The following is a 10898-nucleotide window of genomic DNA, read 5'->3' as shown; positions in this document are numbered from 1 at the left end:
GAGAGGCATATTTGGGCATTCATATATACCCAAATATTTACTGTGTTTATGTGTATGTGTGGACTACACAGAGACTCCCACAGCCTCTGTCCTGCTCGGGTTTGCAGGTCATAGGGACTGACACCCCAGGCAGAGAGGACCAGTTTCAGTGAGGCAGAAAGATCTGTGATTTGAAGCTCAAAGATTTCTGCTCTTATCTTCCCAGAGGCCTGTTGTCACCTGCTCAGCATTTTCACCTGCCAGTTGAAGGCAGATGTATGCCTTTTGATGTCAAAGCCTGACTGGAAAGGTAACTTTTGAGATGCTCACCTAACTCTCCTCCACTCTACCCCCACTTTCCGCATTGTCTCTCTCCCCTTATCCCCACCTCAGACCTCAAGGCTCCTTCTGGAAGTGCTTCTCAGCTTGTGTTTCCAGCGCAGAGTTCCTCTGAGGAGGACTACCAGCCCTGGGTCTGGGATGCAGCCCACTGCCTCAATGCTCCCCTTGACCTTTGGCATTTCCAGCCCTGTTTCCTCAGCTCCTCTCTGCATGGACCTAAACACTGACCCCAAGCGGGAGGGAAGTCAAGTTCTCTTCCTCAACTCTGCTCTCTGCAAAGTCAAGGGCGCTTTCCATTTCGATTTCCTACAGTGCTCATTTCCTCCCATTAGTGTTGGGATGAACATCAAAGATGAAGTGGAAGAGGGGACCAGCAGTTAGATAATGGCTATGTCGCTGGACTCCCACGTAGTCGACCGCTGTTCGCGTCCCAGACCCGGTGGCTTAAAACTCACGCCAGGCACGTGTGTGTGCATGTTCAAGATCCCGAGAGGAGAATGGAAGAGAAGGGATTGCGGCATGACCATCCCCCCTGGGGGGTGATTTCTCGCTTTCTGTCTCTATGTCTCTCTCTGTCTGGCGAGCGCACGCGCCCTATAGTGAAAACCTCTTAAAAAAAAAAGATGAAGTGGAAGACGGATTGTGTAACTTTTATTTTTAAAGGGTTATTTAATTATGGAAGGTATGATTAATATTTTAATACTGTGTATAATGGCTTCATTTATTTTTTCAGCCAATAAGTGAGAAATCCAATCTTCACAGCCAGAATCTGATATAAGTGCTCACCAACTATACAAAAGTCTCTCTGTTACTATCTAGACTAAAAACATCAGTGCACATCAAGTATTAAAATTCACCTGTATTTATGTGACATCTTTTAAGATACTTCAAGTCACCTCAATAGCTTATGGCATCAAAGACTGGTGAGACTGTAGAATTTTCCGTCCTGTCTGAGTTACACCTTATGAAGGAAGGTAGCAATTAAAAGCAGATCTTAATTTTTAAACCTTAGAGAAGCTACTACAATGTTATCAAAAACACTGTTACTGTTAGCTAACACCTCTACTCACTACGATTAGGAAAGAAATAGCAAACCTCAGTGGACCTTAAAACCAAACTTTTCCTTTTAAAAAAAAAAATCATCCTGTAGGGCAAGTCCAATAGCACAGTGGTGAAGTCTTGTGCATAGGCAACTAATCCTACATGGTTAATTATGGTTCAAAACCCAGACCAGGATCTCTGAAAAACATGATAGGCATGTGTGCATCAATTCCTAAAATCCCAATGGGATGGAGAAATGGAAGAAAGAGGATTGTAGTGTGACCACTATCCATTGAGGGTGTTCTCTCTTGCTCTCTCTTACTCTCTGACAAAGGCACACACAAAATCAAGTATAATCTTGTTGGGACATCAATATAAAATGCCTTCCTTTCTCTGCACTGTTGGCATTCTCTGTCCAGCCAGGGTTCCCGAGCTCTGACTCAATTACAGGGTGTTAGGAAAACGGACAGTCTGTTCGCAGTTCGCAGTATCACTGCAGTCCAGATGTGTTGGGTTGGAGACAACCTCCGCGCTTGCGACACCAGGAGCAGCCTAGACCAGGAAGATCAACAGGACCCACTGTCTGTTCTCCAGCAATCCACTTGACCTTGAGAGCTACATGTAATGAAAGGAAACCCACTAAAGTTAACTTCATGAGAACCTTAAGATTAAAATCCTTTCCAGAGATCACCCCTGAAATGCAACTCAGTTCTAGCTCCCCCTCTCATTTTCACCTGCTGCTGCCCTGGAGAGCAGTGAGTTGATCTCTGGCTGCACATTGTAGCGTCACCTGGAAGAGGCAGAGTAAAATACCCTACCCCAGAGACTCCAAATTAACTACCTGTGTTGTTCCTGAACTTAGTACTTTTTAATACCTCCCTAGATGTTTCTCACATACTGGAGGGGTTGGAAATCACTGGAGGCCAACACAAGCCTTCCTCACTTCTTACCTGGACTGTGATAAATGTATCCTCAATGGCCTTTGTCTTTTGTGCCTGAGGCTAATCATCTTCCCCCCCCACCCCTCTCAGAGGTTTTTGCTATAGGGCACATGTGCTCGCCAGACAGACAGAGAGAGACATAGAGACAGAAAGCGGGAAATCAGCCCCCAGGGGGGATGGCCACACCACAATCCCTTCTCCTCCATTCTCCTCTCGGGATCTTGGGCACGCACGCACAGGCACCTGGCATGAGTTTAAGCCACCGGGTCTGGGACCTGAACAGCATTCGACTACATGGGAGTCCAGTGACATAGTCATTACACTAACTGCTGGTCCCTAGGCTAATCATCTTAACATGTGGTGATAATTGATTTGTTTCTTCTATTAATCCACATTTGATATAAAACAATCTAGAAAACAAAAATGGGAAGAATGGAGAGAAATGCCAATTATGAACAGGCACGAGGCCCCTGGGGCTGGATGTTGCACAGTAACACCCTTGGAGGCTTTCCCACTTGTGGAGGTTCTAGTTTCATGCCCAAAGACCTCCATGAACTTATCAGGCACGTTCATGCCCATAATATGGGGCTGGCTGAAGCTGGGGTATGTTATGTGGTGAGGATCTTGTTGGGGATGTCTGTCTTTGTCGCTTGCTTTTATAGAAGAAATAAGTGAATAGAACTTGAAAAACAACAGAAAGAAAAAGAGGGCCAGCCCCATTGCATGGTGGCTAAGGGAGCTAGATCCCACATGATCAGCTGCACAGTTTGAAATTTGGCCTCATTGGCTTGTGAAACATGCTGGTAGCATGTGCATGTGTGCCCTAAATCCAAACAGGATGGAAGAATAGAGGAGAAGATATTGTGGTGTGTGTAGTGGGTGCTTTTTCTTTCTCCCTTTCTCTCTGTCTCTGGCAAGCACATGCGCACTTTGAAAATAAAAAAAAATGATATAATAATTTTAAAAATTAAAAATAAAAAGAATGACACAATATTTTATTGTCTTTTCTCCCAGAATTTTCCTTATACTCATAAAATATGAATTTTTAAAAACAAGATCCTAGGGGGACCAGCAGTTGGCATAATGGCTATGTCACGGGACTCCCATGTAGTCAACCATGGTTTGAGTCCCTGACCTGGTGGCTTAACCTCATGCTGGGCACATGTGCGTGCATGCCCAAGATCCCGAGAGGAGAATGGAGGAGAAGGGATTGCGGCATGGCCATCCCCCTTAGGGGGTGATTTCTTGCTTTCTGTCTCTCTGTCTCCCTCTATCTTTCTGGTGAGCACACGCGCCCTATAGCAAAAACGTCTCCAAAACAAACAAAAAGAGATCCTAGAGACCAGCAGATGGTATAATGATTACATCACTGGACTCCTACATGGCTGGCCGCAGATCAGGTCCCAGACCTGGCAGCTCAAAATTCACACCTGGCACATGTGAGTACATGCCCAAAATCTCAAAAGGAGAATGGAGAAGAGGGGATTCCAGCATGGCCATCCCCTCTGGGGGGTGATTTCTTGCTTTCTGTCTCTCTGTTTCTCTCTCTGCCACTCAGTCCCTATAGCAAAAATCTCTCTTAAAAAAAATAGAGACCATCAAATGATGTAAAAAAAAAAGAGACCCTATATGATAACTCTCCATAATCTTCTATTCACCTTTACAGTATATTGTGGGCATATTTGCGTGTCAGTAAATATAGATCCTTATCCTTCTAATTACTGCATATTATCTCACTGTGCAGTTGTGCCATTGTGTTTTTAACCAGTCCTTTATTTTAGGGTTTGGTATTTACATCGCTTTTGGGTGGGTTTTTGTTGTAGTTTTGGTTTATTTGTTTGGTTTTATTCTACTTTTACATTGTTTGGTTTTGCTATTATAAACAACATGGGAATAAACAGTCTGGAAAAAGCATATTTTTGAATGTACCTATTTTGTTAGACTATATTCCTAAAAGTAAATTTGCTGAGTCAGTGTACCTTCGTTAAGAATTTTGATACACGTGGGACCAGCAGTTAGTGGCTATGTCGCTGGACTCCCACGTAGTCGACCGTGGTTCACATCCCGGACCTGGTGGCTTAAAACTCACACCGGGCGCGTGTGCGCATGTGCGCATGTGCCCAGGATCCCAAGAGGAGAATGGAGGAGGGGGGATTGTGGCGTGGCCATCCCCCCTGGGGGGTGATTTTTCGCTTTCTGTCTCTCTCTCTCTGGCTGTCTGGTGAGCGCACGTGCGCCCTATAGCAAAAACCTCTCCAAATAAAAAAAAAAAAAAAAAAGAATTTTGATACACGTTACAAATGCTCCCCTAACCACACACTAGTCAGTAGTGCTTGAAAGTGTTAGTTCTCCCCCAGTTCTTCCCTGGTACTGGAATTATCCTCTGTTTTTGTTTTGTTTTGTTTTGTTTTGTTTTTAATCTTTGTTCAATCTGGTAAATGAAAAGTGGTAACTACTGCTCTTCTAGTAAGCAGCCTAAGGTGATCTTTGAAAATGGTTCGCTATTCTCTTGACCCAGAGAATCCCACAAAGTCATGCAAATCAAGAGGTTTAAATCTTCATGTTCACATTAAGAACATTTGTGAAGCTGCCCAGGCCATCAGGGGTATGCATACCTGAAAAGCCACCAAGTATCTGAAGGAAGTCACTTTACAGAACCAGTGTAAAGTGGAGTTACATGCCGTCATTACAATGGTGGAGTTGGTAGATGTGCACAGGTCAAACAGTGGGGCTGGACATAAGGTTGGTGGCCCAAAAAGAGTGCTGAATTTTTGTTGCATGTGCCTAGAAATGCCGAGAGTAATGCTGAACATAAGGGGTTAGATGTAGACTCTCGTCATTGAGCATATTCAGGTGAGCAAGGCACCCAAAATGTGCCATTGTACTTACAGAGCTCATGGGTAGATTAATGCATCCATAAGCTTGCCCTGCCACAGTGAGATGAGTCTCATTGAAAAGGAGAAAATTATTCCTAACCCAGAAGAGAAAGTTGTACAGGAAAAAAAGATACCCCTGAAGAAACTGAAGAAACAAAAACTTATGGTATGGGAATAAAGTCTTCAGAAAATAAATATAGATAAAAGTAAAAGAAAAGAAAGAAAGAAACATGATAACTACTTACTTTGATTTCCTTAGATGATTCATGAATTTGAACATTTTTCATTCTCCCCTTTTCATTTTACATGTGAATATCTCCTTTTGCAAATGTCTTGTTCGTGTTCTTTGCCTATTTTTAAAGTGAGATATGCACTCTTCTTTTTCCTATTCAGGTATAAGAGTCATTTGTATACCACAGCTATTAAATTTTGCCCAATCTGTCCTTTGTAACTTTTTACATTTTTTTAAAAAAAGTTTTGTCCTTTTAACTTAGAATTTTTGGTATACTTTTAAATCTTTATATACTAACATCTATCAGTCTTTTCTGTATGACTTTAACTTTTTGACGTCATATGTTGAAAGCTTTTTCTCCAAGTTAAAGTTATATATTCACTGATTTTTCCTAATACTTTATTATTTCTTTTTATATATATATAATTAAAGCTTTTTCTTTAATTAACTTTTAAAGCACAAATATGATCATGCCACTCCTTTCCTTAAGTCCTTCCCTGTCTCCCCATTGCTAATGGGATTAGGTGCAAGTTCATGTTCCTTCATGCCCCTCACAGTATCTGTTTACCCTCTAATTTGTGTATCCTGCTCATTGTTGCTCGCAGGGATCTTTTTTTTTTTTAATTCCCAGGATAGGCTATTGGAGGTCCTCTTCTCCCTCTATAGAAAACCTATTACTTCATGTTCCATCAGAATAGACTAGAGCTACCGTGATAATCCCAGCACCCCCACATAAATACACTTACTAATATTTGTTGAAAGAATAAATAAAATGTTAGCTCCCTGGGTCTCTCCTCCTATGTTTCTGGGTTAAATTGGTTCTTCTACTATTATGTTCCTAAAATACATACCATTTTGAGCCCTGTTATACCTTAATATGTCATTAAATTGTATTGTAAGTCACTGGACCGTGTCTGTTAATCAGGCTCAACTCACGTCTTATCGCATGCTCCCTAGCAAGGATGGGAGGTGCAGTGATTAACCACGGTGCACAGGGAGTCGGAGCCCACAGTCAACTGCAGTTCAAATCATGCTTCTGGTATTTTGAAAAATATGCTGGGCATGTGTGCATGCATGCCCAAAATCCCGAAGGGATGAAGAAAGTGTTGCAGTGTGACCATCCTCATTGGAAAGTGCTTTTTCTCTCTGTCTGTCTCTTTCCTTGGCGAGCATTACTCATATGAGTAATTCAGTTCTCATGATCTGTTGAAAGGAAGCATACTTTTTTCCTTTCTTTTAATTTTTTTATTCCTTCAGGCAATAAAGAAAAAATTTAAAGAGATAAAAGGAATGAATATGCTTCCTTTCAGCAGTTCTTTGATTTTGTTTCTGTCTTTCAACATGTTTTTCTCCTCTTCTAAAAAAATTTTAATAGTTTCATCAAATGCTTCCCTTTTATTACAAGCCACCTCACATCCCTTTAGACAGTTAGTAGAGTGCCCATTTTAAATAATAAAAAATATTTCCTCTGCCTCAGTACTGAGGTTTTAACTGAGAAATAGCTTTGAAGCCCTTTAAGAAAGCTGTATTACAAATTGGTTCTACTTAGTAGCTTGGAACAGAATGGAGTTTGTTTTAAAATGACAATGATGATCATAATCTTTGACTTTTAACTGACCTTGGGCATGTTGTTTTACCATTGCAAAGTTCAGTTTTCTTATCTGCAAAGCCACAATGTGGGTGGGTCTATATGATCTCTAAGGTTCCTTTCCACTTCAAAACTGTATCAAGTCATCCTTTCCAGGAAGCAGGAACAAAGGGACCACCCAGGCAGTGCAAAGGAAGCATCTCTCCTATCTGGCCCTGTAATCCTACCTTCTGTCAGTCACCCTGCTACAGATAAGAGATGGGGAGTCAATTCCCAGCCATGTAACACACCAGGGCTGCTGTGGTACCTGTCCTGTGCCATTCCTTTAAGCTTCCCCAGACCGAGTAGCCAGAGTAGGAGTCCATCAAGTATCTCCTGGACTGCTTCTTAACAACATCGTAATTTTATTTGTATGCCCAACAGGTTACTAGCAATGAATTAATTTGGGGACACCTACGTTTGTATCTGGGAGCCTATTATCTTGGCCATACCCAAGGAAAGCTGTGGGCCTAGGCTAGATCCTGCCAAAGGCACTTTTGTATTTATAAGGGCAAAGCATACCTTCCAGCCATTACAAGTGCCTGGAGACCTCAAACCCACAATAGAACCTGTAAAGAATGTGCTAATGAGGCTGGACCCTATCTCTGCCTGACTTTCCCTGAGGCTGCGAAGAGCTCTCCGCTTCACACTGGATAAAGCAGATGGGGCAGGCTTTTCTTCTCTCTACACCTGGCCAAGAAAAACAACCCAAGTTGGGGAAGAACAAAAGGGAGTATCTCAGTGGTACTTCAGCTCACCATCCACCTTCTGGAGAGGTCAGTAACACATGCCCCAGGGCTCAATCCTGCATTTGAGGTGCTCACACATCCAGGACCCAGCCTTCCCCACCAGACTGTACTCAAGACAGAGGCTATATCCGAGCAGGTATTTAACTAGACACAATAGTTAGCCTCATGGTTAAGAACACAGGCTGTAGTCCTATGCTATCCGGTTTTGTAGAATAGTTATGGGAACTTGTGCAAATTCCTATCTCAGTTCCCTGAGAAATGGGATTGTGTGATAATTAAAAATGAACATACATAGAATATATAAGAAAAGTGCCCATACAGAATAAATGTTAATTATTTTATATGCCTCTAAGAAGACCATACCACCACCTTTGTCCGCCTGGATAAAGCTCAGAGAATGATTTGTTCATGCTCATCTTCTTGTTTAACCCTTTTAATTTTTGTTCACTTTCTGTGCTCCCTTTGGTGGTGTGCATTTTGATGGCAACTATCAGAATAACAATTCTGGCAGTCAGTGGGATTGAAAGGGTGAATAGTAAGGAGAGCATGATACCAGCTTTTAACTGTCTAAGAGATATCTCTTAAAGAACATATGAACTTTGAATAATAACTAGATTTTACTAACAAACACACAATATTTCCTCTTTGCATCAAGGTGAGGTTGACTTAAGTCATCAAGGCTTGAGGGTGAACTCATAATCAGAAAATGCCGACCATTCATTTTGTTTGCTCATCTTTGTATCTATCTAACTCAACTCTTGCTGATTTCAAATGGTGATAAATTTGCCAATGCTGTTAACTGAATAGCATAAATGTGTAAAACTGAAGCTTCCCTCCTTCCCTTGAGGGAAACAATCTTCTGAAGCAGGTTTATGGATAACTCTGACTCACATTTTTTTTAAATCAAGAAATCTGGATAAACTTAACGATGCAGAGGGTTAAATACTATACATTGTATGCTATGCTTAACAGGATCTCGAACCATGAACGCACAGACTTTAATTTACAAGCCCATCTCTCCATACTTAACCATGTTTAGGAATACTATGAAAAAAGGAGTAAAATCCTCACACAAATAAGGAAGAAAAGCTTTTATTATAGAAGAAGCTGCTAATTAGTCAAGTAACCATTGTAGAAGTTGCCATCACATTGGGCTTAGGAAATTAAGGCCCATTCAACATAGACGCTTGTTACTTTCTCTCCCCACCCCACCAGAGTCCACTGTACAATAGGCACATGTGGATATTGAGCACTAAAAATATGGTCAATGTGACTGCAGGTCTGTAATTTTCATTTGATTTCATTTTAATTTTTTAAAATTCAAATAGCACATCATAATATACAGTATAAATACAAGCATATTTCCACTCAAATCTGCAGGACAATATATAAGGCTGCCATTAATCCTTGATAATATCAAATATAAAATTTACAAATACTATAGGTTAATATTCCCCCCACAAGTCTTTGTCAGATTTTTATAAAAGGTATTGAGCCTATCACTTGAGATATGCTTGGTATTCAGCTAGCCCCTAACCTCTTCTTTAAGGCATAAAAATGCTGAGGACAAAGATAAGCTTAGGAGAGAAATTTCCCTTTATTTTCAAGTACTTACAATTCTCAGACATTAGACTGACTTCTCCGATGATTGGTTTTTAGATCAAAGTGCTCCCAAATGAATATGCAAATACATTGTCAATGACTGCAGTTCAGGAAGAAGCGGTGACAGGATCTCATTACTCTGAATGACACAGAAGAATCTTGTACACATTGGCCATTTCCCATCTTGGTCTTTTCTGCTGTAAAACTGTGAATTCCATTAGATTTTCCTTCAGTCCCCTGAACAATCTACGAGTGACTCATGCTTTTGAACATCTTTTGGCTGAACTCCTTTGAAGGGCAAAAGATGAGAAGAATAGCTAATATGTGCCTCGTTTGCAACTTTTCATTTCAGTAGTTTAAAAAGCAATTAAGGAAAGGAATGAGGGCCCTGACTAGATAGAATTCAATTCCCCCCCTCTAATGGATTCAGGGGATGAGGAAATACAGGTAATCCATCATTGCATTACCACCATCACCCGAGTTGTCTATATTTCAAAGGGTATTATTTCCTTTGCCAGGAGGACACAGAACTCTGTGTGCTTATTTGGGTGTCAAGAAATCCAAAAATCACGAAAGTAGAGAATTGTGAGCAGCAACGCCCAGATAAGAGCTGAAAATGTCTGCTCTGCACTCTGAGTCTTTGTTTCTTGTGAGTCCAGACACCTGTCACTAAACTATGTGGCTGTGGGTGGCCCTATTAGTAGCATTTCCAAGCTCATCTGACCCTAGATAAACCTTGGTGCATTTTAAGGGCCAGCATATGGGTTGGACCAAATAATGAAAACCGCTTTCCTACTAATTGTTGAGCCAGTGTCCTTTGATGTTTCGAGGATGTGGTCAGGCCCGATGAGGCCGTCTCATGAGGAACACTGTATCATCAATGGGCCATGGCAAACCACTCATCACCTGTTTACCAAGAGTCAACCCGTCAATAAGGAGATGGTTTTGGAGCTGAGGCTATGAGTCATTAACGTAGGTGCTAGGGCGTGGCTGCTGCTGTGCCCTCAATGGCACAGACATAAAAAGAATGTTTATGAGCATGCATTTTAGGAAGGTTCTGCAAAATAATAGCAACCATTTATTGAAAATTTAGTGCACTTCCCATGCATTATTTCTAATCCTCACCACAGCCACTTTTGACAGGATCAATTATTTTCCCTCTTTTCTAGATGAAGAATTGAGGCTCAAAGAGTTTAAAAACCTCACCAAGATCACATAGATAGTGACAGAGTCAAGATTCAAACTCAGGCCTTTCTGATCCCAGAGCCAGTGCTTTTCTGTTTCATGAAGGCAGGTTACAGAGAGCTGCATGTCTCAGTTCTGTTTTCCAGGATGATGTTGTGTCTAGGGCAAGAGGAAGAATTTTCAGAATGTGTCCTAGCTCCCTTGCCTTACAGCTCATGCAGGAAGAAAAGAGAAAAAATATAGACAAGTGGCCAAGGTCCCAATCCAGCACTAACTCAACTATTTTTTTTTTTTTGAAAGAGGGAGAAAAAAACATGAGAGAAG

At 41.4% G+C, this 10898-nt stretch overlaps 1 long non-coding RNA gene across 1 annotated transcript in view; it reads right to left on the bottom strand.

Moving 5' to 3' along the window:
* Positions 1-9562, bottom strand: part of LOC114007877 (uncharacterized) — an 11916-nt gene extending 2354 nt beyond the window's left edge. The window contains exon 1 of the long non-coding RNA XR_003549459.1: positions 9403-9562. This is a non-coding gene — a long non-coding RNA (uncharacterized LOC114007877). The remainder of the gene's footprint in view (positions 1-9402) is intronic.
* Positions 9563-10898: the final 1336 nt, after the last annotated feature.

The sequence above is a fragment of the Tupaia chinensis genome, unplaced genomic scaffold, assembly GCF_000334495.1.
Source record: "Tupaia chinensis unplaced genomic scaffold, TupChi_1.0 Scaffold000250_1, whole genome shotgun sequence".
NCBI classification, from domain to species: Eukaryota; Metazoa; Chordata; class Mammalia; order Scandentia; family Tupaiidae; genus Tupaia; species Tupaia belangeri.
Note: the sequence above shows the minus strand (reverse complement) of the source record. Positions and strands in the feature narration are given on the sequence as shown.